This window comes from Echinops telfairi, unplaced genomic scaffold (assembly GCF_000313985.2).
Source record: "Echinops telfairi isolate 266 unplaced genomic scaffold, ASM31398v2 ScPeMD7_7469;HRSCAF=8507_0, whole genome shotgun sequence".
Classification (NCBI taxonomy): Eukaryota; Metazoa; Chordata; class Mammalia; order Afrosoricida; family Tenrecidae; genus Echinops; species Echinops telfairi.
The window spans coordinates 24819572-24847208 of NW_022111372.1; the positions used below are offsets into that span (position 1 = coordinate 24819572).

The 27637-nt window shown below is 43.5% G+C and overlaps 1 long non-coding RNA gene across 1 annotated transcript; it reads right to left on the reverse strand.

The window, feature by feature from the left end:
* Window positions 1–73: 73 nt before the first annotated feature.
* Window positions 74–27342, reverse strand: LOC123521065. The gene is made up of 3 exons (XR_006679558.1): window positions 27158–27342; window positions 2379–2419; window positions 74–157 (listed from the first exon to the last, which is right to left on the reverse strand). It is a non-coding gene; the product is annotated as an uncharacterized LOC123521065 (long non-coding RNA).
* Between the last annotated feature and the right edge of the window lie 295 nt (window positions 27343–27637).

Sequence of the window (27637 nt, forward strand, 5' to 3'; positions counted from 1 at the left end):
ACAGTATGAGCCAATCAGTGGCAGTAATGACAGAGCATGCGCTGTTACGCAAAAACCGCGATAGAGTGAAGCCCCGGAAGTCGAAGCGCGAAGTGGCGAGGGTTCACTGTATTTCTGATTTAAAACAGTGATAAGCGGTAATACTTGCAGATGAATCCTAGAGGAGAAAAATAGATCTCAGCATCATTGAGGGACATCTGCTTTGACTTACAGTAGTAATTTCCCCAGCTTCTCATGTCATCCTTTAACCTGGGTCCTGCCTTCTGGTGGCTATTGCAAAGGAAAACTAGGATTCGGGCATTATAGAATATATTGATGTTAAAAACACAATCGCACATAGTTTTGAGCAAAAGGAGTTTTGTTGAAGAATGGAATAATAACTGCAGTTGGGTTGCACATAGCCAGTAGTTGTGGTAGTTACATAATCTGTTGTCAATTTAAGAGTGAAGGGGGTAGAGGTAAGCCTGTCAATCAGGTCGCAGCTTGATGACCCCATCTGGAGGTGCCATGGAGGCTCCTGGAGGAGGGACACATGCTCACTCCCTGCGAGAAATGCTGTTGACAAGACACATGGAGCTACACTAGAGCCCTAGAGCTGAAGGAGCCACATGGAGACCCCTGCCAGCATTGAGATGCCTCTACCACCACAGGATCCACAAGACTTTCCACCCACTGGTCTGTGAGCTTCCTGCATTCGGCATCATTGCATGTATTTTGTGAGTCTAAAGAGGAATTTATAGATTGGGATCAGACATACTGGCTAATATCTTAGAGACTTATGGACCTGATCTCGACTGGGCCGGGATGTTTTCTCAATTGCTCTTGTATATAAAGCTCTGTCTTATACACATGTGAGTGTCTGTGAATTTGTTTCTCTAGTCTATCAGGAATAATACAGAAGTGCCCCAAAGTAAAGAAAATGAAAGGGAATTGGAGGGAGGGGGTAAAATGCAGAGCTGATACCAAGGGCTCAAGTGGAAAGAAAATGTTTTGAGAATGATGAGGGAAACAAATGTACAACTGTGCTTGACAATGGATGGATGGATGGCCTGTGATAAGAGTTGTACTAGCTCCCAATAAAATGATTTAAAAAAAGAAAGAAAGAGAATTGTATCAGGGCTGATTATCCAATGAATAATTTGTAAAATTCTCCACTGCAGATCAGTAAATAAGCACAAGTAAGACTGTGCTTGCCTTGCTTATTGAGTTTGCCATCCCTCTAAGAAATTGTGCATTTGAAAAAGGGTTTTGATTCTGTGGGATGGGGTAGAACTGCCCCTGTGGGTTTCTGAGATGTTTATGGGAGTAGAGAGCCTCGTCTTTCTCCCGTGGAGTGACTGGTGGTTTCAAACAGCTGGCTCTGCGGTTCGCAGCCCAATGAGTAACTCACTACCCCACCAGGGTTCCTCAAGCACAACTCAGGTGATGCACCTCTTCATTAGTGAGCAATCAAACAGTGCTTTTTATATAGGAAGAGTCTAAGAGAACGGGAACCTTTAGTCACACATTAGCAACCGTAAGTCATATGTCAGTCCATCTACAGACGTCCTGGAGGCAGTTTGTGGCAAGCATTTGTGTCCCTGTTTCCAATGACAGCCATTGTGTGCAGAAGCATTCTTTCTGAGAGCAGCCACACTTTTGCCCCACTCCTCTGTTCTCTCACAGAGCAGATTAGCTGCTTCGATGAAATTGGTCTGACGCGCCCCCACCCCCCATTGTTCCAGTCTCCTAGCGCATTCCTCCCTTTTGCTCAGGCTTTACTAGAAGGTGCTGAGTACATCACTTACAATAGACTCCCCTGTGTCCTGGAAGGACTTGTGTATGGCTTTTCCTAAGAGGCTATCACCGCACCTTGCCATCCTAACAGGACTTGTCTTCAGGGGGTGTCGGGTTAGTTCTCACAAGATATTAGACACGGTGACGTTTGAAGAACACTTTAGATCAATCCTAAATCATAAATGGTAACGTAATACAGGCAGTGCCCAGATGACAAGCATCCAAATTATGGACACTTTCTACTTACGCTTTAAAGTGACATACATTTGCCCTAGTTTTGAAACAATTGAAAGAACCAAATTGTTCATCCCCTCAATCACCCTTTCTTGCATTAAGTCCCTGTTTCCCAAAGTGGGCAATACAGCAATACCCTCGAGGGGGTGCTGTACTGACGCCAGGGCGGCTGCAAAGGCAGACGCTCACAATCTCCTGGATTATGGCCTATAGTGCAAAGGTTCTTCGTAACCAGCAGTTTGCTGAGTCATGTTTTTCTTTTTTTTTTCTTTTACTTTCTGAAAATGGGACAGTAGGCCAAATAAGTTTGGGAACCTCTACACTAAACGAGAGCTAAAGAAGAATTGCATGCACCCGGCTTGACTTACCTACAAGCGATTAAAGACACAGGAATGGATCTGGCAGTGCTCTAGAGGGAAAGAAGGAAAGGGAGTGAAAGGGGGCTGCTTGCTGGGCAGGATGGGCTCACAGCCTCTTCGAGACACACGAGTCTTTGCACAGCAAGTGAGTCTTGCCACGATCATTTCATGAGGCATTGACCAGTCTAAAGACAATCAATAAAACAGTTAAAAAGAATCCAGTTAACACTACGGAGCACAGCTAAGAACCAAGACTATTGAGCAACCAGATATTTTTTATATCATTATATTGGGGGCTCATACAATTCTTATCACAATCGACACATACATCCATTGTGTCAAGCACATTTGTACATTTGTTGCCATCCTCATTCTCAAAACATTTTCTTTCTACTTGAGCCCTTGGTATCAGCTCATTTTTCCCCCTCCCTCCCCACTCCCCTCTCCCTCATGAACCCTTGATAATTTATAAATTATTATTTTGTCATGTCTTACACTGTCCGACATCTCCCTTCACCCTCTTTTCTGTTGTCCATCTCCCAGGGAGGAGGTTATATGTAGATCCTTGTAATCGGTTTCCCCTTTCTACCCCTCCTTCCCTCCACCCTCTCAGTATTGCCACTCTCACCACTGGTCCTGAAGGGATCATCCACCCTGGATTCCCTGTGCTTCCAGTTCCTATCTGTACCAGTGTACATGCTCTGGTCTAGCCAGATTTGCAAGGTAGAATTGGGATCTTGATAGTGGGAGGAGGAAGCATTTAAGAACTAGAGGAAAGTTGTATGTTTCATGGTGAGCAACCAGATGTTTAAAAAGGTATAAAGGGAAAATTAGGGGGCATTGGATGCAAACAAATAGCCTTTTGGCAGTTCTTCTTAATATCTTGTCAAGTGGTTTTAAGCAATGACACAAACAATTCTTGGTTGAACAAAATAATATCAAAAGTTATTCTATCAGTGCAATTTTAGCAAGGGAGCCTAGAGAGTTCGGTTGAGTTGATATCCCGTCTGCAGTATTATCTACAATTTGAGTCAGAGCAGAGAAAGTGCTAGGGCAGAAGGACGTGACGAAATGCTTGTCCTAATCCAGATTGTTCAGTTACAGGGTTCTGGCATTTCATCGACTTACTGCAAAGGGTCTGTATCTTGTTTTAGATGGTGAGGATGGATACGTTATTGGTCATTAATCTTGTGTTTACTCTCCTTGCCCACAGGGACCCTTAAAGTACACCGACCTGCCACGTTCCAGTCACTTCAACACGGTGGTGCCTAGACATAAGGTTTATCATAGGGGTTGGTTATTTTATTATGGAATAATTTGATCACACACACACAAATATGTATACATACCAAAAACAAACACACAAATACACCGCCATTGAGTCGATTCCAGCTCATAGTGATCCTATAGGACACGGTGGAACTGCCCCTGTGAGTTTCTGAGACTGTAACTCTTTACGGGAGTAGAAAGTCCCATCTTTTAGTCATAAAACATATAAATTATATTTCTTTGTAAGTGTGCAAAGGGGGTGGTTTAATTGCTCAAGTCATTTTTTAATTAAAGAATTATTACAAATGGACAATCATCTTAACCTTAATTTGTCTGAACTCTCTAGTTCAGCACAGGAGTTTCTTCCACATGTACCGAGACAATCTGTTCTCTTAGTTGTGCGAACATCAATCCCAAAACATAGGGAGATTTGGATAAAAATTGAATTTAGCAATGGGACCAGAAGGGCCCTGAGTTGTCTCAACATGACACTGTCTCCTTTTCCTGTGCTCCGCTTTTCCTCTCGCTGCCAATATTTGTTGCTATGGCTACGCAGACAGAACTCACAGACAGTATTCATTATTAAGGGATTTATTAAGGAAGTTAATAGGGTGTAAAGCAAGTAATAAAAGCTCAAGGTACAGTTGTCCATGACCACATGTTACAAAGTTATTCCAGGGCTGCTAAGACATAACCAAAGGGCATGCCACTGTGCTGTAAGCATCAACCCAAAAGCTTACAGCTCCTTGGGTCAACAAGCCAGCTCCCCCAATTAAGTGCTCAGAGGCACCCTACTCCACAAGCCAGCCTCCTGTGCAGAAGCACTCAGCTTTACTTGGTGGACTGAGAAGTTCACCACTCTGTTTCGTGCTCCGGCTCCTGGTTCTGCTGCTGTTCCTCTGATGTCATGGCTGTGTTCTTAATGGAGGAGGCTCACTGCACAGAGAGCTCTGAGTCCAGAGGATGCAGTCTACGCCAGGTGCCTGCTGGTAGGGAGAGCCCCTGCTCCTGCTTCGCAGAGGTCTCGTTTTATACCCATTTTATTTTCTTGCTTTTTCAGGCTCTGATGCAGCTTTCCACTTAGTTCTCAGGTGGTTTTCTACAAAGTCTCGAAGCAATCAGGAGTTTATCACAGGTTCTTAAGAAATAATACTTGAATTAGTTAACCAAAGATCGTAAAGGTAAAATCTTAGCTATTTCCACCCGAAAAACCATTTTATTGGGAGCTAATACTGATATCCTATCATTCCACACTTCAAGCACATCAAGCGGTATTGTACAATTGCTATCACCACCAGTTCCAAAACATTCTCTTCCTTCTGGAGTGCCTCACCTTTTACCTACCCTCCCTCTCCCACTGTGCACCCCTCTCCCCACCCCCAGGATCCCCCAGTCTACTGTGTCTCCATGGGTCCTTAGCTTTTTCTAAAGTCAAGTGCCTCAGTGTCCACTCAGGATTGCATTCTGTCTAACACTTGCCTTCAGGGCACATTGCACAAAGAATAAAATGAACTCTTCAATCTAGAAATTAAAGAAAACGATCAATTTGCCTTCAGGGCACATTGCACAAAGAATAAAATGAACTCTTTGATCTAGAAATTAAAGAAAATGATCATTGACAAAAACTTTTAATTGGAAATTAGCTGAAGGTTTACCAAGCAGATCATAGTTTTACAGACACAACAATTTATACTCATTCTGATTCTACTCATTTTATGATCCCTCCCCCTTCCCTGTTTCCTAACCCTGTGAACTCTGTCCTCGGGTAACTGCTGCCCTGGTGATCTGAAATGGAATTAAAGAAAATGTTGTGATCTTAACAGTGAGAAGTTGAATTCTTTGTTATTTGACTTTAATACTTTAAAATTCTCATAAATTAGCCTATACGTTTTAACTGCAGCAAATAAGAACTTTGACTAAATACATTCTCTTCTAATAAATCTTTTCCATTTCTTGCCTTGTTATAGATCTCATATAGCATAACTTTTTTTTAGTACGATCCTTTAAGGGGCAAAATTTCACATACTAAGAGTTTTTTGTTACAATTGTAATGAATTTCTATTTTAGTCACTTTGATATCAGTAGATTACCTAAAAGTTCTTAGAGACTAAGCCTAGACAACAAATGTACAAATGTGCTTGACACAGTATTGTCCCCTGTAGGGCTACGGGTCAGTGAGAGATGTCGTGTCACAGTATTATCCCCTGTAGGGCTATGGGTCAGTGAGGGATGTCATGTCTTGTAGTGGGGCCGGCCATATGGTCCTCTTTGTGCATTCGCTGCTTTGAATGGGAATATCGTCCTCCAGGCCTGGTGGGCCAGCATGTGCTCCACTCCCTCTTCCTCCCCCTTCATTTGCTCCCATGTGCTCTGATCAGACACGTCCCTCTCCCAGAGCTGCAGCTTCAGTGCCATGCTCTGAAGTAAATTCTTCTGGAAGAGGGGAACGTCCACGAAGCTGGGATTGGGGCCGGCTCCGCGGCATTTGTATGATCTCTTATATTTCCTTCATCTGTTTCTTAAATACCCATCGCAAACCTGTGCCTGGATTAGGCCGCTGTGTGAACCGCACAAGGGAGAACTGTTGTTTTTGTTGCTGATCGATGCCACTGAGCGGGTTCTGGCCCATAACAGCCTGGTGCTCAGCAGAAGAAGGCACAGCCCAGTCCTATGCCAGAGCTCATTGTTGCCGCCTACAGGGTTTAAAACCAGAAAAGCTGGGTGTCGGGTTCTAGCCTCTCAGCATGCTTGTTCAGTCAGTATGCTCAGGAACTAACATGAGAAGCTGAGCTATGTGAAGACGAGCACATCATCAGGATGAGAGGAAGATTTGGTAACAAGCAATGGGGTCCCGTGTTGTCCTCACAATGACTGTGATGTTGGAGCCCCCTGTCGCAGCCACGGCGCCAACCCATGTTTTCATGGGTCTTCCTCTTTTTCACCGCCCTTCTTCTTCATCAAAAGTGATGTTCCTTATCAGGGACATGTCCAACGTATGTGAGACAGGGCTGCAACAAGGTGGGCACCAAGAGGGCCCCATTACGCAGTCACCATTCCCAGATTTCAGAAACCAGAAAGATTCGACCAGAATCCATTTGGATTTGAAAGATTTTAAGTTTTATTTTTCACATGCATGAGAAAGGAGAACGGAGTGGGGTAAGGTAGGAGATCCTTCCTCCAAATGCCGGTCTCCCCAACCCTGTGTTAGAACAGGGTTAGACACAGGACAGATACACAGGCAGAGTGAAGTGGTTCTTCAGACAGACACACATCTTGGAAGGACAGGTATAAGCTAGGAAAACAAGGTTTTGTTCTAACACAGACCTTGTGTTCCAGAGCTTCTATGACTTAGGGACCCTAAATCTCAAGGAGACGGGCAGGTCTGCAGGTCCTGGCCCTTAGTGAGGGAGGGAGGAAGCCTGGACACTGTCACAGGACACTCCGTGAGACAAGGCAGAAGGTCACAGCTATGGAGGATTTCTAGCTAAGTTAGATCTAAACAAAGATTATAATTCTCTTAGCCACATTATATTTCAATCATAAATTAGTAACTGATTCTTCAGGTGGCCCCCTATCAGCAGAATCTCACCATCATTGCTTCTAAGGAGCACTCTGCTGTACTTCTTCCAAGACAGATTTGTTTGTTCTTTTGGCAGTCCATGGTACCCCAAAATTCTTCACCAGCACCATCATTCAGACGCACTGATTCTTCTTCAGTCTTCCCATCCATTGTCGAGCTTTCGCATGCGTATGAGGCAGTTGAAAATGGCATGGCTTTGGTCGGGTCACTGTACTCCTCAAGGTGGTATCCTTGCTGGGTAGCACTTTAAAGAGGTCACATGCCACAGATTGGCCGAATGCAATGTGCCTTTTGATTTCTTGACTGCTGCTTTTGATTTCTTGACTGGCTCTGCGTCCAAGCAAAATGAAATCCTTCACAACTGTAATACTGTCTCCATTTAGCAGACTGGTGTCTGTTGGACCAGTTGTGAGGATTTGGGTTTTCTTGACTTTGCTTGAAGTCCTCCCCACTTTCAGCCAGCAAAGTTGTGTCATCTGCATATCATAGGTTATTAATAAGCCTTCCTCCAACTCTAATGCCACCTTCTTCTTCATATAATCTGCTTCTTGGATCATTTGCTCAGCATATAGATTGGATAATATGGTGAAAGGATACAACTCTGACACACATATTTCCTAACTGTGAACCATCCAGTAGACCCTTGTTCTGTTCGCACAACGGCTTCTTGGTCCATGCACAGGTTTGCTCATGAGCACAACGAAATGTTTCAGACGTCTCTTCTTCTCAAGGTGAGCCACAGTTTCCTATGACCCGTACATTCATATGCCTTTGCAGAGTCAATAAAACACAGACAACGCCTCTCGGGTATTCTTTCATAGTCATGAAAACTGTTCCACTTATCTTTCAAGGAAAGGGGCAGTCTGTGCAAAGGCATCCTTTCTGAGAGTGGTCACAATCTTGGCTCTCTTTTATAGTGCCTCCAGAGACAGAACAGATTAACCCATGACTATGAATTTGGCCCAAACACTTCTCATTTGTCACACTGGATAGCACATCAGTCACCAACGCTTTCTAAAGTTCGAGATGGACACAAACTAAGCTAGGAAATTGAACTGAATGTGGACTGTGTACATTAAGTTGATCTCCATGGAACTACCCAGCACCTACTGCTAACAAGTTGATCCCAACCCACAGCTGCCTGCAAAGGGCTCCCAAGGCTCCCAAGCAGACAGCCCCATCTTTCTCCTCTGGAGCAACTGGTAGGTCTGAGTGACTGACCTTGTGGTTAACAGTTCAACGCTTAACTGCCAGGGACACCAGAGCTCCCTTCTATGAAACTAGAAAGTGGAAAAATGTTCAGGGCGGGAATATACTATACAGATATTTAACTATTTAAAATATAGTGAACTATGAATTGCCCATCATGGTCTGGCTTTATTAGTTATTTGAATGCTATTGAATTTAAAAGTAGTGTTGTTATTATTGTTGTTATTATTGCTTGACCAGGAGGCAGAGCAAGATGACAATGTGAATGGATGCTCTCATCGACTTCCTTAGCAACTGACTCACTGAACAAGAAATGAAAGCCAAGAAGTAGCGAATCAGGGTGAGGCTCAAAATGCAGAGGAGGGACAGGCACAACCAGAACCGGAGAGTCTGTCCACTAACAGCAGGATCAACTGCTCACTGTAGCTATCTGGGGACGGCCCTGGACAACACTCCATAGGGGAAATACAGAAAAGAAGCTTATCTGAGGAAACTGGTTGGATTTTTTTTTTTAAGGTGCTGCAAATTGATCCAAGGAGTTCAGGGGTCATGCAGTGGGAGGGGCGTGAAGGAAGCTCACCCTGCTGCATGGAAGCCCTACTAAGCCCCGAGAGATGGGCATGAGGAGCGGGAAGGGCAGCAAAGGCAGCAGGGTGGCGCTGGCAGGCACAGAGGAACTGCTAGAAGGGTGCCCACGTGCGGGGCGCAAATGAGAGAAAAACCAAAGAGCCCTCCGCTTTTGTCATCCTAAAGCAGCTGCTTCTTGCAACACTCACCCCCCACTCCCACCCCTCGTACAGGCCTGTTGATCTTCAGAGGTCAAGCCGGAAGCAACAGGAGAAAACAAAGCATTTTACACCAAAGATAAGAGTGCCACCTAATGGTGTCTCAAGAGAAGACACCAAGCCTGCCGCTGCGTCATTCCCACAGTGACCCTGCAGGGCTGAGCCCAGCCCTCTTGTAAGGTTCCCGGGCCTGCGCTTCTTGGAGGAGGGGCCGGAAGCGCCTTCTCCCATGGAGTAGCTCCCATGGAGTAGCTGTGGGTCCTGGCGTTTCGGTCGTCAGGCAGACTATTAGCCACTGTGCCACCAGGGCACCCACGCAGACAACTACTCCACGGTCAAGGGCGATACCAGTGTAAAGAAAGGATATCAGAATGTTGCCGAATCAACAACGACGGTGAAACACAAGAGAAGGAGGGGCAAGCAAAAGCAAAACATGAAGAAAAGACCTTTCCTGTGGAAGGCAGACTACCCCAAGGGATTGGTCATTTTCTGACTACACTGCCAAATACAGTGAATGAGTGTGACAAGCACCCAGACAACAAACTAGCAGAGTTCCGAAAGCAAATGGAGAAGCCCAGAGGCAGACGCAGTAAGGAAATGGAAAACATATCTTTAAAGTGAACGACTGTAACGAAGGTCGTCTGGACGAGAAAACCAAGACACGTACTCAACAATGGAGTTGAATGTAAAGCAACAATTAACTGAGCTATAAAAGGCAGAATAACTCAAGTTACCAAGTCCTAAAAGACAAACAAAAAAACAACAAACACATCCCAAAGGAACTGTGGAATTCAGTGAAGAAAACCAACATTGGAATTATTGAAATCCCAGAACACTATAACAGCAATAAAAGTATAGAAAGAATATTCTCACAGATCATCAGAACTCCCCAGGCCTGAGCAGAGAACCACGCCTGCGAATACAGGAAGCTACATGGACTCAATCACAAACGTCAACTGTGCAGCACAGCATAACAAAATTCCTGAAAATCAAAGACAAGGAGAGAGTTCTGGAAGCAGTAATAGAAACATGCACTTTAATATACAAGGAACTTCATAAGAACCAGTGCAGGAACTATAGACTAGAAGACAATGGAGCATCCTATATTAAATACTGAACCAAAACAATGGCAACCAAGAATCACGTACTCAGCAAAGCTGTCAGTCAATAATGAGGAAGTAACCAAGACGTTTCCAAACAAACAGAAGTTCTGGTAATTGGCCATTACCAAAGCAGATTTGCACATACGACTCAAGAGATTACTCCACCTAGAAAGGCAGAAGCATTAAGAAATAGCTACAAACCAGACCTACTAAAAGTAGGGTGTGCACTGGAGTTCATGGAAATACAGCAACAAATATGAGAGGGAATAGCTCAGACATAGATTCACTATGTTAAGTTCTACATGTCAACCGTGATCCAAATGCTAGACATGGCAGTAACTGTAAGTCATGCACTGTAACTTATATGGTAACCCCTAAGAAAAACATTTAACAAGAAAGTTAACAAAAATGTTCTTCACAAGAAAGCACCCAAATATAAACAAAAACAGAAAAATCGTGTTATGAAACAATGAAGATATGAAACAAACGAATAGCAAAATAAGTGAAGTAGAAACTTGGTTTCAGTCATGACCTTAAATGTAATGGTCTAAACACCCCATGCAAAAGGCAAAAAGAAGGAAGAATGGATTAAAAAGTACACTCCCTCCTTTTTCTGTCTACAAGAAACACACCTTAGACACAAGGACATAAACCCATCTTAGACACAAACCTGAAAAATAAAACATAAAAGCATTTTACACAACCAGTAAAGAAAAAAGAGTAGGAGTGGCTATACTGAGATAAATAAGGCTGAATCTATTACAAGATGCTCCTCATAATAAAAGTGTCAATTCAACTCAAAGGTGTAACAATTAGAAATATATGTTTATCAAAGACCCAAAACAAAACACAAAATCATTATCAGTGGGATTGAGGGGAGGGCAGAGTGGAGACCCAAAGTCCATCAATAATCAATTGGACATCCCTTGTCAGAAAGGCCACAAGGAAGAGACGAGCCAGTTAAGGTGCAGTATAGCACCAACGAAACACACAACCTTCCTCTAGTTCTTTAATGCTTCCTAAACCCCCTCTTACACATACACTCTGCACTATCAATTCTACCTTACATATCTGTCTAGACCAGAACATGTACACTGGTAGAGCTCGAAGCACAGGGAATCCTGGACAGATAAATCCCTCAGGACCAAAAATGAGAGTAGTGATATTAGGAGGGGCCGGGAAGGGGATGGGGAGTAAGGGAGAACCAATCACAGGGATCTACATATAACGCCCTCCCTGGGGGACAAACAACAGAAAAGTGGGTGAAGGGAGACGTTGGACAGGACAAGATATGACAAAATAATAATTTATAAATTATCAAAGGCTCATGAGGGACGAAAGGTAAAAAATGAGGAGCTGATACCAAGGGCTCCAGTAGAAAGAAAATGTTTTGAAAATGATGATGGCAACATATGTACAAACGTGCTTGACACAGTGGATATATGTATGGATTGTGATAAGAGCTGTTAAGAGCCCCAATAAAATGATCTATTAATAAAAATAAATAAATATGTGCTTAACAACAATGCACCAATGTACATGAAAATAAAATGAAAGGAGAAATCGACAAGTACATACTAAAGTAGTGTATTTCAATGCACCACTTTAATTACAGACAGAGCACCCAAAAAGAAAATCACTGGACATGGGAAGTTCAAATTAACCCATAAGCCAATTGGAACTAATGAGCATGCATGAAACACTTCACCCAACTTCAGAACAATACCCATTCTTTTCCAACACACAAGGATCATTTTCCAGAATAGATCATACGCTAGGTCACAAACAAGTCTCCATAAAAATGTTAAATACTTTTATTTATATTTGGTCCACATATCATACATTTCAACAGTTCAGTCATATTAAAAAGAGTTGTGCAATCATCACCACAATCAGTATTATAATAGTTCTTTCTTTGTATTCATTGGTAATAGCTCCTCATTTCCCCAAACCTCCCATGCCTTGCCCCTAGGAAACTATGAATCCAGTTACTGACTCTATAGATTTCTCTATCCTGGATTTCATACACAGAAAAACATACAAAATCAAAACAAAAAAACAACCTAAGAACAATGACAGAATAAAACTGATTTTTAAAAAAACCTCAATTGAAAGAAAGCAGAAAATGTTAAAAACCAGAACAAGTGTACATTGGACCAAAAAGGAGATCAAGTGACAAACTGTCACAATTTAACCTAAGTACATCTGCTGTAGTCCACCCTACAGTGCACTCTGATAACAAGGTCACTCCTTAGTCCATAATCAAGACAGGATTCCCTAGAGGCTCAATCCACGGGGGATCCTGAAAATGAATCAGGGGCGTACACTATCATCTATAGGCTTCTACAGAACTGAGTGTTCAAAAGCCCTAATACCATTCCCTCCTCCAGATTTGAATTTGATTTTTTCCAATTGTTGGATCACACAGATTGGTATGCTTTTTCTGTGTGGACTTAGCTGACACCTCATTCAGATGTCTCTGGTTTTAAAATAAGCCTTTAAGACCCCAGATATCTGATAGCCAGGCACCATTCAACAAAATTTAAGACTGAAAACATAAAACACATTTTCTTGAGTCATAATGGTAGGTAGTAAGAAACCAACAGCAGGTGAAGTAGGGAAGCATAGTAAATACACGGAAACTAAATAAAGCACTATTGAAAACCATGGGGTCAGGGAGGAAATCAAAGTTAGATTCGAAATTCCTAGAAGCAAACTGAAAACACAACATATCAAAACCTTTGAAACAGCAGTGCTCAGAGGGAGATTTATAACCATTAATCATATATTTAAAAAGAAGCAAGATTTAAAGCATTAGTTTAAACCAACAACGTTGACAAACAGAAAAAGACCTATGCAAAGAGTTCCTAGTTAGAACTATAAGGAAAATAAATAAAAGGCATCCAATTTTTTAAGTAAAATTATTTCTATTTTTGGATGGTAGATTCTATACATGGAAGATGCTAGAGACCCAATAATATTGCGAGAACAAATAGAAGAATTTAGCAACATTTCAGGATATAAGACCAACATGCAAAAAATCAGTTGGATTTAAAGATTACTCCAAAACAGAAATCAAGAAAATAATACCATGTCCAGTAGTCTTGAAATCAATTAAGTAATACCATGTCTAATAGCCCCCAAATCAATAAAGTACCTAGGATTTAATTTAACTAGAGACATAAAAAGCTATACAGTAAGAATTATAAAACAAGAAACAAGAGAGACCTACAAAAATGGAAAGCCTCTACATACCCATGAATTAGAAGGTTAAATATAGTGAAAATGTCAATGCTGCTTAAAGCAATCTACAAATACGATGCAGTCCTGGGACAATCCCAACATCATTCTTTACTGAAATGGAAAAAACTAATGACGAACTTCATATATAAAGTAAAGAAAGTAATAGCTAGCATTGCTAAAGCAATACTGAAAAAAAAGAGTGAAACGGGGGGAGGGGGGGCTCGCACTCCTCAATCATAATGCGTGCTATGCATCCATTGTAATTATTCTATCTCCCACAACAGTCTCTACTTTTTCATTTACTAGGTCTGATAACTCATTGTAAGAGCCACACAGAACTCACAGGCAAGATTCACGATTAAAGAGTTAATTAAGGAAGTTAACAGGTTTCAATGTGGGTGGAAATGCTCGGGATAGAGTTGTTCAGTTAGGACAGGTTACAAAGTTCTTTCAGGGCTGCTGATAAACGTTCAAACGTTAACGTCTGCTGTCAGCCTCGACCCAAAGGCAGACAGCTCCATCTCTGTGGTTAGTGAACCCTGGTCCCTGAATTAAGTACCCAGAGGCAGCCCACTGCACAAGCCAGCCTCCTGACCAAAAGCGTGATCCTCGGTATGCTGGAAAGTCTCACTCAGTCCCATGCTGCTGGTTCTGCTGCCACCGCACCTCCGCTACTCTGAGATGTCACAACTGTCTTCTGGATCGGGGAGTTCCAGTGCATGGGGCTCTCATGGACCAGAGGACATACTACACTCCTGGCTCTTCTGGTGGTGAAATCCCCCATCCTTGTTTCTCAGAGGGCTCGTTTTATACTCAGCCTGGTGGATATAACAATGTATCCTGTTAACAATTAATCACAGGTGAATCCTATCAATGACTTCCCTCACCTTCTTACCCAGACCTATGCGAGAAAAGATCGTTTGGTGGGAATTACAGAGAGTTAGCTAGAAAAGTCACATTAAATAATCCACTATCACTACAGTAATTAAAGCAGCAGACAATTGATTTTTGACAAGGAGTCGGAGTCTACTCAGTAGGTAGAGACAGTCTCTTTAATGAAGAGTGTTGGACATTTTCAGACAATGGAAAAGGGACGTATACCTCACACCAAACATAAAAATAAACTCAAAATGGATCAAAGGCCTAAAATATTAAATCCCATACCATAAAATTCCTAGAAGACTTGATAGGGAGGACACTATGGGACCTGATTTTTTGTAAAAATTAGCTCACAGACATTACAATAAATGCACAAATAGAAGGAAGGAAATGTGGTCTTGTAAAAAAATTTTTTAGCTTTTAATCATTTTGACATAATCAAAAAAGGTACCTTGCAGAATAGGAAAATGTTTTCAGCTTAAATCATATAAAGGCTTAATCTCCAATATTTACAGAAAACCCCAACAAAAAGATAAACAGTCCAATGGTGAAATGGGCAAAGGACATGAACAGAAAATTCACCACAGAAGGCATCCAAGCAGCCAAAAAGCACGTGAAAAGATGTCCAGGCTCCTCAGCCAGTAGAGAGACGAAGGTCAAAACTACAGTGAGGCACCTTCTTTTACTAACCTGGCATTGATTTTTAAATAAAAAATATTGGAAAGTATGTGGGGAGATCTGAACCCTTATCCTTTGCTGATGAGACTTTAAAATGGGACAACCACTATGGAAAATGGTTTGGGGCTTCCTACTAAAAAAAGCCCCACACAAACTAGAAATACAGCTACCTTATGATGCAGCAGTCCTCTCCCTCGGAATACGCTCTGCACACGTGAGAGCCCGGACAGAGGGTACACACTCCTGTCTTCACTGTCGTCTCTTCACAACAGCAAAACAGTGAAAACAACTGAGGTGCCCATCAATGGGTAAATGGAAAAGCACATTACAGAACGGACTTACGATGGAATATCACGTGACCGTAAAGAACGAGGAGTCCAAGAAATATTATTACATGGAGGGACCTAGCAGACATCATGCTAAATGAAATAAATAAATCAGACACATAAGGTCAAATATCGTCCCTCTGTTGTAAGAAAACAAGACCAGATAGAGACGGAAAGAGCAATGTCCGTGGGTGGGCCCGGGGAGGAGGCACAGGCAGTATCTCTCCCTCACTGTGGGTGTGGGAAAGTAGCACTGAGCACACTGGGAGTGAGCACAGCCCAGTCTAGAAAAGGTGAGTGTCTGAGCACAAATTCAAAGTGATTATCAATTCAAAGAGAATGCTGACCAACTGATAAATACTAGACGGTACCAAAAAATGGAATTGCACTGGGCAAAACAGAGCTTTCATAGGACGCATTTTTCCCGCTGGGTGAACATCAAGCAAAGTACACCCAATGGTGTTGCCTGGGAAGGTGCTCTCTGGTCTCAGTGACATTTTTCATAAAAACAGTTTTACTCAAACCCCATCTTTTGTGATGGCCTATTTAAGAAAACAGTACGCAGCTGCGAAATCTTGTTTCCTGCTTGAGAAAAATGCCCCAGACACCATTGTGATGTTGAACACAGCTTACAAGCACAGCGCTATAGGGAAAACTCAAGTGTAGGAGTGGTTTTCTTTTTTCAAAAAAGGTGAGATGCCAATTGATGACAAACCTTGTTCTGGTTGTCTGTCAATTTCCCAAACGGACAAATATGTTGATTCATATTGCCTTTGGAGTTCGTTCCACCAGGTCAGACTGTTTATGAAGCTTCTGTTTAGGGCAGTGGTTCTCAACCTGGGGGTTGCAACCCCTTTGGCGGTCGAACGATTCTTTCACAGGGGTCGCCTAAGACCATATTTCCAATGATCTTAGCAACCGAGACACCACTCCTGTCCCTCTCCAGGTGGGTCCACCCACATGCAGATACGCTCTCATACAGGGTCACCACAACATGAGGAACTGTATTAAAGGGCCATGGCATTAGGAAGGCTGAGAACCACTGATTCAGAGGTTCTGAAAAGATTGTGTAAGAGTGTGTGACAAAAAAAGCCTGATTTGTGGCAGACGGGGGACTGGTTTTGCCACCATGACAATGGACCTGCTCATGCAGCCATCTCAGGGCACCAGTTTTTGACAAAATACAGCATGCCTCTCTTGCCCCATGCACCTTACTCACCTGCCCTTGCTCCATGTGACTTCTTTTTGTTTCCAAAAATGCAGAGGGTCATAAAAGGACAGCAATTTGATGGCATAGAAGAGGTGAAGAAACGAGGGAGGTGCTGTCAGTCATCCGAACAGATGAGTGTGAAAAATGTTTCCAAGAATGGAATCATAGATTTGACAAATGCATTAAGTGTAATGGAGAGTACTTTGAAGGTGATAAGGTTGTGTTGTTTAAAAAAAATTAACTACATAGCTTTGAAATAAATTCTAGTTATCTTTGCATACCCCTTCGTATATATGTGTATTAAGCTTGGTTCTCTCAAGAAACAAAAATAGTAATATATTTATATATATAGCAAGAAAGTAGTTCATACCATTGTAGAAATTGTTAAATCCAGTCTTGTTCAAGGCTGTGAACCATATGTTAAACTGGAGGCTTTTCCTGTTTCATCAAGGCTTTTCATCAAGGATGATGAATCAGGAAGTAGGAACATAAACCAGGAAAATTAACCAGAAAGTAGGAAGACCACAGGTTCGTGGAGACAGAAGCAGGTGAATCCAAGCCCAGCACACCAGGCTGTGGCTGCAGAGTCAAATGAATCCAATTGACAAGCAATACGGAGGACCGCTGGTACCTCCCAGGACTGCTCAATGATCCAGACATCAAGAAAGGGGGAATTCTTCCCACAGAATCTGCTTAAATAAGAGTAGGCCCCAAAGAAACTTACTTTTCAATTGGATCAGGGCTATGACCTGATCAGGGGGTAGCACTTTACCCTCATCTCCCTTCAACTACTTGGCTCCTCACGGGAGATTCCATGACAGAGTTTATTACATTATGGTAGACCACATCGTGGGGCCTCAACTGCCAAATTACTGAGAATCCTAGCCAGGCCAAGTTGACACAAAACCTAACTATCACATACAGGAAGACATATAAGAAAATACCCCAACTACGTAGACAGCCTCCCTCCCCCCAGAAACATTCCCTTCAGAGGACAGCACTGAAGCTACAGCTCAGGGAGAGGGGCACGTCTGATCTGAGCACACAGCAGCAAATGAAGAGGGAGGGAGAGAGAGTGGAGCACATCCTGGCCCACCATGCCCTGAGGACGATAGTCCTGCTCAGAGCAGCCAATGCACAGAGGACCATAGGGCCGGCCCCACTACAATATACGACATTCCTCACTGACCCATAGCCCTACAGGGGACAACATTGGAGACACAGTGTGGGAATGATGCCCAATCTGACCCCATCACACCGAGGGGAAACACTAAGGGTGTGCAACAGAACAGCCAGGGGAGCAGAGTAATAAAGTCCTGAGGGAATACCAAAAATAGACAATAGGGCCAGGGCATGGTGCCCCATCAGACTTGACTGGAAAACACTATAGTTCAAGGTCTATTTGTTGAACTTTACGTCATTGGTTTTGTTGTTATTGTTTTGTTTTGTTGCTTTGTTCAGCTCTGTCCTGTTTTTGTGCATATTATTATTTCTGTATGTCCATCTAGATAAAATAGTTGGGATAAACAATCTGGAGAAGAAAACAATGGGACCAAAAGTTTGGGGTTGGGGGGACATGGGACAAGGGGAGGCAGGGTTAAGGAAGTGGATATTAACAAACCCAGGGACAAGGGAACAACAAGTGATCTAAAATCAATGGCAAGGAGGGTGTAGGAGGCCTGACAGGGCGTGATCAAGGGCAATGTAACTGAGAGGAATTACTGAAACCCAAATGAAGGCTGAACATGATAGTGGGACAAGAGGTAAGTAAAAGGAAATAGAGGAAAGTACTAGGAGACATAGGGTATTTATAGAGAGCTAAATATAGGCATGTGCATATATAAATATATTTATATTTTTAGATGGGGGAATAGATCTATGCACATATATTTATAGGTTTAGTATTAATATAGCAAATGGACATTGGGCCTCTACGCAAGTACTCCCTCAATGCAAGAACACTTTGTTCTATTAACCTGGCATTCCATGATGCTCACCTTCCCAACATGATCGCTGAAGACAAAACAGGTGTATAAGCAAGTGTGGTGAAGGAAGCTGATGGCGTCCAGCTCTCAAAAGATATAGTGTCTGGGGTCTTAAAGGCTTGAAGATAAACAAGTGGCCATCTAGCTGAGAAGCAACAAAACCCACATGGAAGAAGCACACCAGCCTGTGCTATCATGAGGTGTCAAAAGGATCAGGTATCAGGCATAAAAGACCCAGAACAAAACATCATCTCATTGTGAATGAGGGGGAGTGCCGATCGGAGACCCAAAGCCCATCTGTAGGCAACTGGACATACCTCTACAGAAGGGTCACGGGGAGGAGACAAGCCAGCTAGAGTGCAGTATAGCACCGATGAAACATATAACTTTCCTCTAGTTCTTTAATGCTTCCTCCCCCACCCACCCCCACTATCATGACCCCAATTCTACCTTACAAATCTGGCTAGACCAAAAGATGTACACTGGTACAGATAAGAGCTGGAAACACAGGGAATCCAGGACAGATAAACCCCTCGGTACCAGTAATGAGAGTCGCAAAATCAGGAGGGTAAGGGTAAAGTGCCGGGAGAAAGGGGGAACTGATCACAATGATCTACATATAACCCCCTCCCAGGGGGATGGACAACAGAAAAGTGGGTGAAGGGAGACATTGGTCAGTGCAAGATGGGAAAAATAATAATAATTTATAAATTATCAAGGGTTCATGAGGGAGGGAGAGTGGGGGAGGGAGGGGGGAAATGAGAAACTGATACCAAGGGCTCAAGTAGAAATAAAATGTTTTGAGAATGACGATGGCAACAAATGTACAAATGCACTTGACACATGGATGGATGGATTTTGATAAGAGTTGTAAGAGCCCCCAATAAAATTATTTTTTAAAATATGTATATACAGGTGTGTATAGGTGTATCTGCAGGCACACACAAATGCATATGTATCTGCGATGCATACATACTAAAATATAAAGTAAAACACACGAGAGCCATACTTATGGACACTTCTTGGATACAACCAAACACCCCACAGGATTGGTTTGGTTATATGGGGTTTGAGGGCTTAGAATCATTGTCTTGTGGAGCAACTAGGTCAATTGACACAATATAATCCATAGAAGACAATGTTCTACATCCTAGTTTGGTGAGTAGTGTCTAGGCTCTTAAAAGCTTGCACTCAGCCATCTAAGATACAATTATTAATTGTATCCATCCAGAATAAAAGCTACCTAAGACTCAAAGAAGAAGCTAGTCTACTGAACTAATGGCTTACACAAACAATGGCCTCACCAACTTTGAGACCAGAAGAACCTAGATGGTGCCTACCACTACCAATCGTTCTGACCAGGGACTCAATAAATGGTCCCTAATAGAATGGGAGAAAAACAGGACAAAACACAAATTCCGTTCCCCCAAAATGGCCAAACTTACTAGACCAATAGAGATGAGATGAAATCCCAAGATTACTGCTCTGGATTACAAGTTACCCTGTAAACTTGAAACTCACACTCCTCACAGACATCACAGGTTAGCCAAAGATTGGCACAGATGGGCTCATATTGACTGGCACAAATTTTCCCAGATTGCCTCATTAAAAAAAATCATGTCCACCATGAATATGATACTCCTCTAAATAATCACCTCCAAATGTCAAACATTTGCTCTCGACCAAAGATGAGAAGAAAGAGTAGGAAGGGAAACTAGATTGATGGAAACAGAACAACCAGAATGAAAATCATGAGAATGCTGTGATTTTGAGAAGAAAAATAATGTAGCAATGTCATGGAATAGTATGTGTAGAAGTTGTTAAACAAGAATCTAGCCTCCAAAACACAATAAAATATTTTTTAATTAAAATTTTAAAAATTATTGCTCAAGTCTTGCTAACCATTGAGTTACACCCTATGCTCAGCACTATGCAGTGCTGAGATTGTACTGAGGATGCTGAGCGTATTCATTGCAGAAACAGATTAACCTTTGATCAGGAAAAGGTGATACTAGAATTTCCCCAGGATGGTATAATATCTCCATTACTCTTAGCTTACCTCAAAAATGCCTGAAATACCCTCAGGACCAGTGGTGAGAGTGGCGATACTGGGAGGGAAGGAGGGGTAGAAAGGGGGAATCAATCACAAGGATCTACATATAACCTCCTCTCTGGGGGATGGGCAACAGAAGGGTGGGTGAAGGGAGATGCCGGGCAGTGTAAGATAAGATATAATAATAATTTATAAATTATTAAGGGTTCATGAGGGAGGGAGGAGCGGGGAGGGAGGGGAAGGGGAAAGGGAAAATGAGGAGCTAATTTCAGGAACCCAAGAGGAAAGCGAATTTTGAGAATGATGAGGGCAACAAATGTATACGTGTGCTTTACACAATTGATGTATGTATGGATTGTGATGAATTGTGTGAGCCCCAATAAAATGATTTTTTTAAATGCCTAAAATAATCAAATCATCAGTTACTTCTGAACCTAGAGAGTTTCTGTGAAAATGGAAAGATCTACTTCTCATCAAAGTCCGTCTATGCTGTTGGCAAACTGTTTAATGCTCTTTCTTCCTTCCTTCCCTGCATGACTTAGGGGGAAGGTTCTTTGGCATTCAGAAAAGTTTATCTACTGCCTATCTCGGGAGGAATTGATTCGGTCATTATTTTTCATTTTTTTAATCTATCAAACTGTGGTCAATACCTGAGTATAGTATATCATTAATTTTATTAGGTTGTATTTAACTGGAACATATTAAATCTGTCTCTGCTTATGTCTCATTACCTAGAAACCATTAAAATAGTGCTACTGGGCCCCCAGGGGATGTTAAACATGAACATATAGCAGGCTCACCCTGATGAGTCCAGAATTTCTTAAACTTCTGTAGGGGGAGGTCAGATGCACAGTCATTTCCCCCCTGAGGGCGATTAGTTGCCAAATGCAGTGGGCCCTGCTCCCTGCAGCTGGAGACAATGGACAGGCACCTGTAAGTGGAGTTTATACCCTACTGATAATGGTTCCTATGGAGACCCAGGGACCAGGTCAAGGTTGAGCTGCCATCCTGTATCTGGGATCCACCCATCTTGTCACATGTATACCCCAGTCCCTCCTCTTCCTTTTGTGTGTATGTCCCTGGACCATCCCCTCATTACTGTGTAACCTATAGCATAACCCCTCCCTGTGACGTATGTCTTTACTTGTAATTAGTAGGCATGCATGCCCCCAAAAGGTCTATAGGGCATGGGTCAGCAATATAGAGCTCTCTCTGACCTCTCTCTCTCTGGGCTCTCCCTGGTCGCTCCCCTCTCTTCCCCCTCTCCTCTCCTGCCCTCTCTCCAGTCCTCTCTCCCTTGTTCCCTTTCCCGTCCTCCTTCCCCGCTCTCTCCCTCCACGTGGAACATCAAGCTGGGCTGAGGTGAGTAATGCTACCATGTAAAGTGTCTGCCTGCATTATTGTAATATCTCTCCTCTACCTCTCATACTCTTGATGACTTTAATATAATTCTTATATATCTCAACCGTACAATTGTGCTTACTGAACCCGTGGGTAGTAGTAGCGGTGGGGGCTGGCCCCCTACCCACCCCATAACTTAATACTACAAACTTCGATTTGTGATGATCGATGAGGGAAAGAAAGCAAAGTGAGAATCAGGTACTGGTCCCATGGCCTGACGCAGAGATGGTTTTGCTGTGGGTTTTACTAAGCGAGACGAGCCGGTGGAGCAAACAGTTAGCTCTTCCTCTCCTCGTGCCGCCACTGTCTTTATGAGCGACGCTTTGGAGTAGGGGAGTGCGAAGGAAGTCCCACATCCAGAATGACAGCCCGGGAGAAGAGGGGAAGACACCACTCTGGCTCCTGAGCTGAGCCTGAAAGGAGACTTGGCCCTGGCCCCAGGGTAGGAGTGCCACACTGCTCACTCCGGTAGGGAGAAGACTCATTAAGTTCTGACTCACTCTTACCTGTTGAACAAGCAACTAAAGTGCGAGGACACAGCAGAACCATCGCCCAAACTCACAATGCAATGTCTCCTACGCCAGTCACTCCTGGGAGAGGCCAGGCCACGCGTGGTGGTGCCACCTGGAGTTTCTGGCTAGAGTGGGGTCCTGCTATGTCAGTTGTAAGCCACGCCAGCCAACAAACAGGAAAAGCTCTCTTTCTGCAGAGCATGGAGTAGAGTTCTGTTCAACTGACTCATTGGAAAGGTAGCAAGAAGTGGGATAAAATGCTTTCTTGTCAACGTAATTGGCCTAGTTGACTCAGTGGCCATGCAGAACAATGGTAAACCCCTTTGGGAAGATGAGAGAGAGAAAAATTAAACTTTTCCCTAAACTATAGACAAATTTGGTTGTCAGAGTATCTAAAATTCCTTCCCAAATTTCTTCTCAACATCTGAGGCATCCGGGTGTCTCAATACATTTTACTTGGAGAATTCCTTCTATACCTAATTATTATACTATGAATATGATGCATCATGGATGAGAACTGACTTTAAGTTGAATCTCAGGAAGCAAAGACTACTATTGCTGTTCTCCCACCTCTCCACTATTTCCAGCACCAGATGTCCACACAGCATTTTCTCTTTAGCCACTGGGGTTAGGTCAGGCCTTGCAGGTTAAGAGGCCACTGTCCTTGGGTTCATTAGTTTGCTTGAGCAACTCACAGAACTCATGTAAGGTGTTAAACGAACAACTATGGTTTTACTGTAGTAAAAGAACATCAATCTAGATCATTATAAGGAAGAGATGTGCAGGCAAGGCCTGGGAAGATGCCCAACAGGAAGCTGCCATGTCTCAGAGAGTGACATCACCCACCGTCCCTTTGCCAAACAGGAAGCGCTGACCCTTACTTAGTGTTTCAGGTTTTTCGTGATGAGTCTGGTATGATAAGCTAAGCCGTGCCTCCTGAGACAAACTGATCTCGGTCCCCCAGTTAAGTCTTCTGCTCTGGACATCTACCATTCGGCAGCACAAATCTTCCGGACCAAGGGTTTGTTCCCCAGAGCCAAGGACAAAGGCCGCCTCACTTTAGGTAAAGCTAAATTATTTACCCCACGGTTGCTGAACATTAACTTGCATCTCACTGACATCTTTAAAAGTTATGTTGAGACTTATATGTTCATTGAAGTCTTCGCCTGCGTGGCTAAGGGATGGCTGTCTAGGAGAGGAAGGCCCTTCATCTTCATCGTCTGGCTCCTCCCGCCTCCCAATCACGCAGCACATCTAGAGTCAGGCACACGCCAGGGTGCAACCAGGAATGAACTGTTCTTGACCTTATCCAAGCCCGGTTGAGAGAGCATGGCTAAAGCATTGGCCTTCAACTCCCCACGCACCTTCACCTCTCTAGTCACAGACTAGACTAGACTTCCCAGAGAGGCTTTCCTGTGGGTTAGTTCCTGACCTTGACTCCTGCACATGTTCTTCACCATTCTTACAATTGGCAATTGTTTTCATTTGATTACTAGTTTATTTTCTGCAAGCATCCATGAACCGTGCCCGCAATTACCAATACATCTGGATTGCATGTTTGATCAATTTCAGACTAAATACGTTGGTAGAAACCTTCCATTTCTTCATCACCAGGTTTAGTGGTGGGTGCATCAATGTGATTTATAGTTGTATTAGCTGGTCTTCCTTGTGGGCATAGAGGTAGTATCTTATCACAGACAGCATTGTACTTCAAGAGACATCTTGAAATGATTTTTGATGATGAATATAAGCCAAGATAGGTGCATAGAAGTACATCCAGGTGTTACTGAGGAAGAAGCAGTTCAATATGATGCATTTTCTCCTGTGGGTACACTGTTGCAGTACCACCAGCTCTCCATGCTGCACAGGGTGCCCCTCTCCACTCAGCCCAACAAGGCACACAGCCTGAGTTACAAGGCCAAGCAAGGTTATGGCATCTATCAGATTTGTGTGCATCAGAGTGGCCCTAAACACCCAGCGCACAAGGGGGCAGCCTCTGGCAAGCCTCTCCCTCATGGTGTTAACCAGGTCACCTTTGCTCAAAGCCTGAAGTTTGTGGCTGAGGAGTGAGCTAGATGCCACTCTGGAACCATGAGAGTCCTGAATTCTTACACATATATATTTTAATCATCTACATCAATCCACTCCATAAACCCTACCAGAAGAACTCATGAGAAGAAAGCTATCAGAAGAAAGCCCTTTGCTGCATCTACTTCATTACGTTGGCCTTACTTTGAGAGGCAGCTCTTGCCCAGTCACTTTGTGAGCCTTCTAACCTGGGGGCTCGGCTTCTGGCATTAAAACAGACAATATCCCACCACTATTCATAAGCTTTTCAGTGGCCCATCCCTCATAAGTGGACAGCCTATTCCTTCTTTCTAGTCTTGTCTTAATCTAGAAATCCTATGGAAACCTGTTCCTCATGGGCGACCCTGCTGGTATTTGAAATACCAGTGGCATAGCTTCCAGTATCATAGCAACGTGCAAGTCGCCACAGTATGGCAAACTGACTGAAGAGTGGAGGTTCACGCAAAGAAAGGGACCAGTGAATATACGTGACAAAGGAAACACAGGGTGGGGCGGGTAAGATCAGCTTCAGCTTGAAAAGCTGTGAAATGTAAGTATTGGTGACTTAGCTAGGAAGGAGTCCTCAACCACCTGGGAAAGTGGTGACAGTTGATCTGGTTATACCAGAGTGTAGTCGATCGATCGGATCGCATTGTAGTCAGGATGCACTTCTTTACCCAGGAACAAGCTGTTCACATCTTGACAAATCTTCCAAAGCGGTTTATCTCCTGGCCTTTTGTTTCTTTGCAATGCATGCTGGCCATATCACATATGGACATGTGTATCTCCAGTTTGAAACTTTTCTACTTACATTTCCCCCTTTTGATCAAGTCTCTGCTAGGTGCTGCTGGTCACCCATCATGAAACTGCCTTTGTTCTGGAAGGACATTATTTTCTTGAGGAATATGGTTGGTAAAAACTACTTTCTGCACCTGGCTGAACTAATAAGTTTCATCTCTAGGGTGAATATGTTTTATGGGGACATCTTAATGGAGAAGGCCATGTCTGAGGAATATTCCTTAGGACAGAACGGTAACAGTCAAGAGGAAACATACCCGAGAAAACAAAAGGGAAGTGATTGAACAACACAATCATAGATGAAAGCTGTGAAATCCACATGATTTCATTTGAAAGGCCAAATGGTTCTGAAGCACACCATCTCGTTAATAAAATGCACTGAACTACAGAAAAACAGCATTTTATAATTACAATAATAGAAATGAGAAGAACAATAAAGGTTCCAAAACAAAGTGGCAGGTTTTTACTCCACCATCCACCACCAAGGGGGAAAAAATTAAATCATTATCATTTCAGTTAAGGAAGAAACAGGCTGTTAAGGCACGATACTACGTGTGGCATATGATTAACATAGAGTGGCGCGTTAGCACTATTGTCAGGAATATAGCTAAAGCACTCAGATTTCATTGTGGCATGAACTTTCATTTGGCTGCCATATGAGTATCAAAGGCCATCCAATCTTGGAGTCCAACTTTTGTCATCATTACTATTTTTGTATGATCTCTTAAAATCCATAGGCATTGTCATTTAGGGCCATTTGTATGCATTTTGGTTAATATTGCTACAAGTTCTATAACATCTCCAACCTACCCAAGGTGAAAACAGTACTGCTAAGTACTTAAGCCAATTAAGATCATCTCGCACTTAATACTGGTGCAACAGCTGCAAAAGGGATTTCAGTTAGAGTATGTCCTGAGTCCAGCTCCAGCCAAATGCATCTTCGAATCTAGCCTAGAAGGATCCAGCCCCAGAGGTTGGTTTGACATTGCCAAAAGGTGCCATCAGGGCTACCCAAGGAGCATCACAGCCATCGAGTCACCCCTGACTCACAGAGGCGCTGCAGGACAGCGGAGAATGGCCCGCGGTGAGCTTCTGAGGCTGTAGCTACTTAGAGTGAAAAGCCTCAGCTTTCTCCTCAGGAGCAGCTGGTGATTTCAAACCATTCACCTTGTGGTTAGCAGCCCAACCACGACGCTGCAGCTGCCCTCACAACCAGTTAGTGATGAACAAGTCATTAGTCTATAACGTTATCATGGATGCACATTCAGATAGAGGAAGCCACCCCAAAGGTCTAGTGATGACTCCTATGGGTGTCATTAGATTAGTCCCGCAAAAAGGAAATATCCTGACCTACCGCCTTTGCCCGAATTCATCCCACAGTTATAAAGGATCTGTCGGATGCAGAGCACTATTTGTGGATGTGGAAGATCATTTAGCCAGCTCTTCTAGTGGGGGTGGGGGTGGTGACCCTCATAGAGATCCTCTGTAAAACTCTGCCTGGATCTGCGCCATGCTCATAACTGTTCTTATCTTTGAGCCCATGGCGGCAGCCACTGTGCCCACCCATCTGGTCAACGGCCTCCCTCTTTTTTGACTGCCCTGCTACGTTACCAAGCAGGATGTCCTCCAGGGCCCGGCCTCTCCTGAGAACGTGTCCGAAGTATGTACGACAAGGTCTCGCCATCCTTACCTCTACAGAGCATTCTGGCCGCACCTCTGCCAAGACAGATGTGTGTGCTCTGTTGACAATCCATGGTACTTAATCACTCTTCTTCCCCTGCACCATTATGGTCTGAGGGCGCTCGGAGCTGGCAGAGCAGACGGATGCCCTGTGGCCATTGAGGATGAGGAGCCAGAGGGTCTTCAGGGCAAGAGGATTCTTCTGAAAAGACAGGAAGGCCACAGTTGAGCCCAGGACCCCAGATTCTCTCCAGGTCAGGAGACCCCATCATTGTCTTGAACCAATCCCACCAGCCAAGACTGCCAAGCATCCCCACAAGTCTAGAACTGCATACCCGAGCGAGACCCCAGCCAGATCCCGCCAATGCTGGGCTGAGCCGCTGTGAGACCCCCTTAGCTCTTTGCGAAGGTGCCCTTGGAGAGAAAGGCTCTTGAAATGGTGAAGAAGAGCCTGGGTGAGTACTTCCAGCATCTCTGCGATGACCTGGAG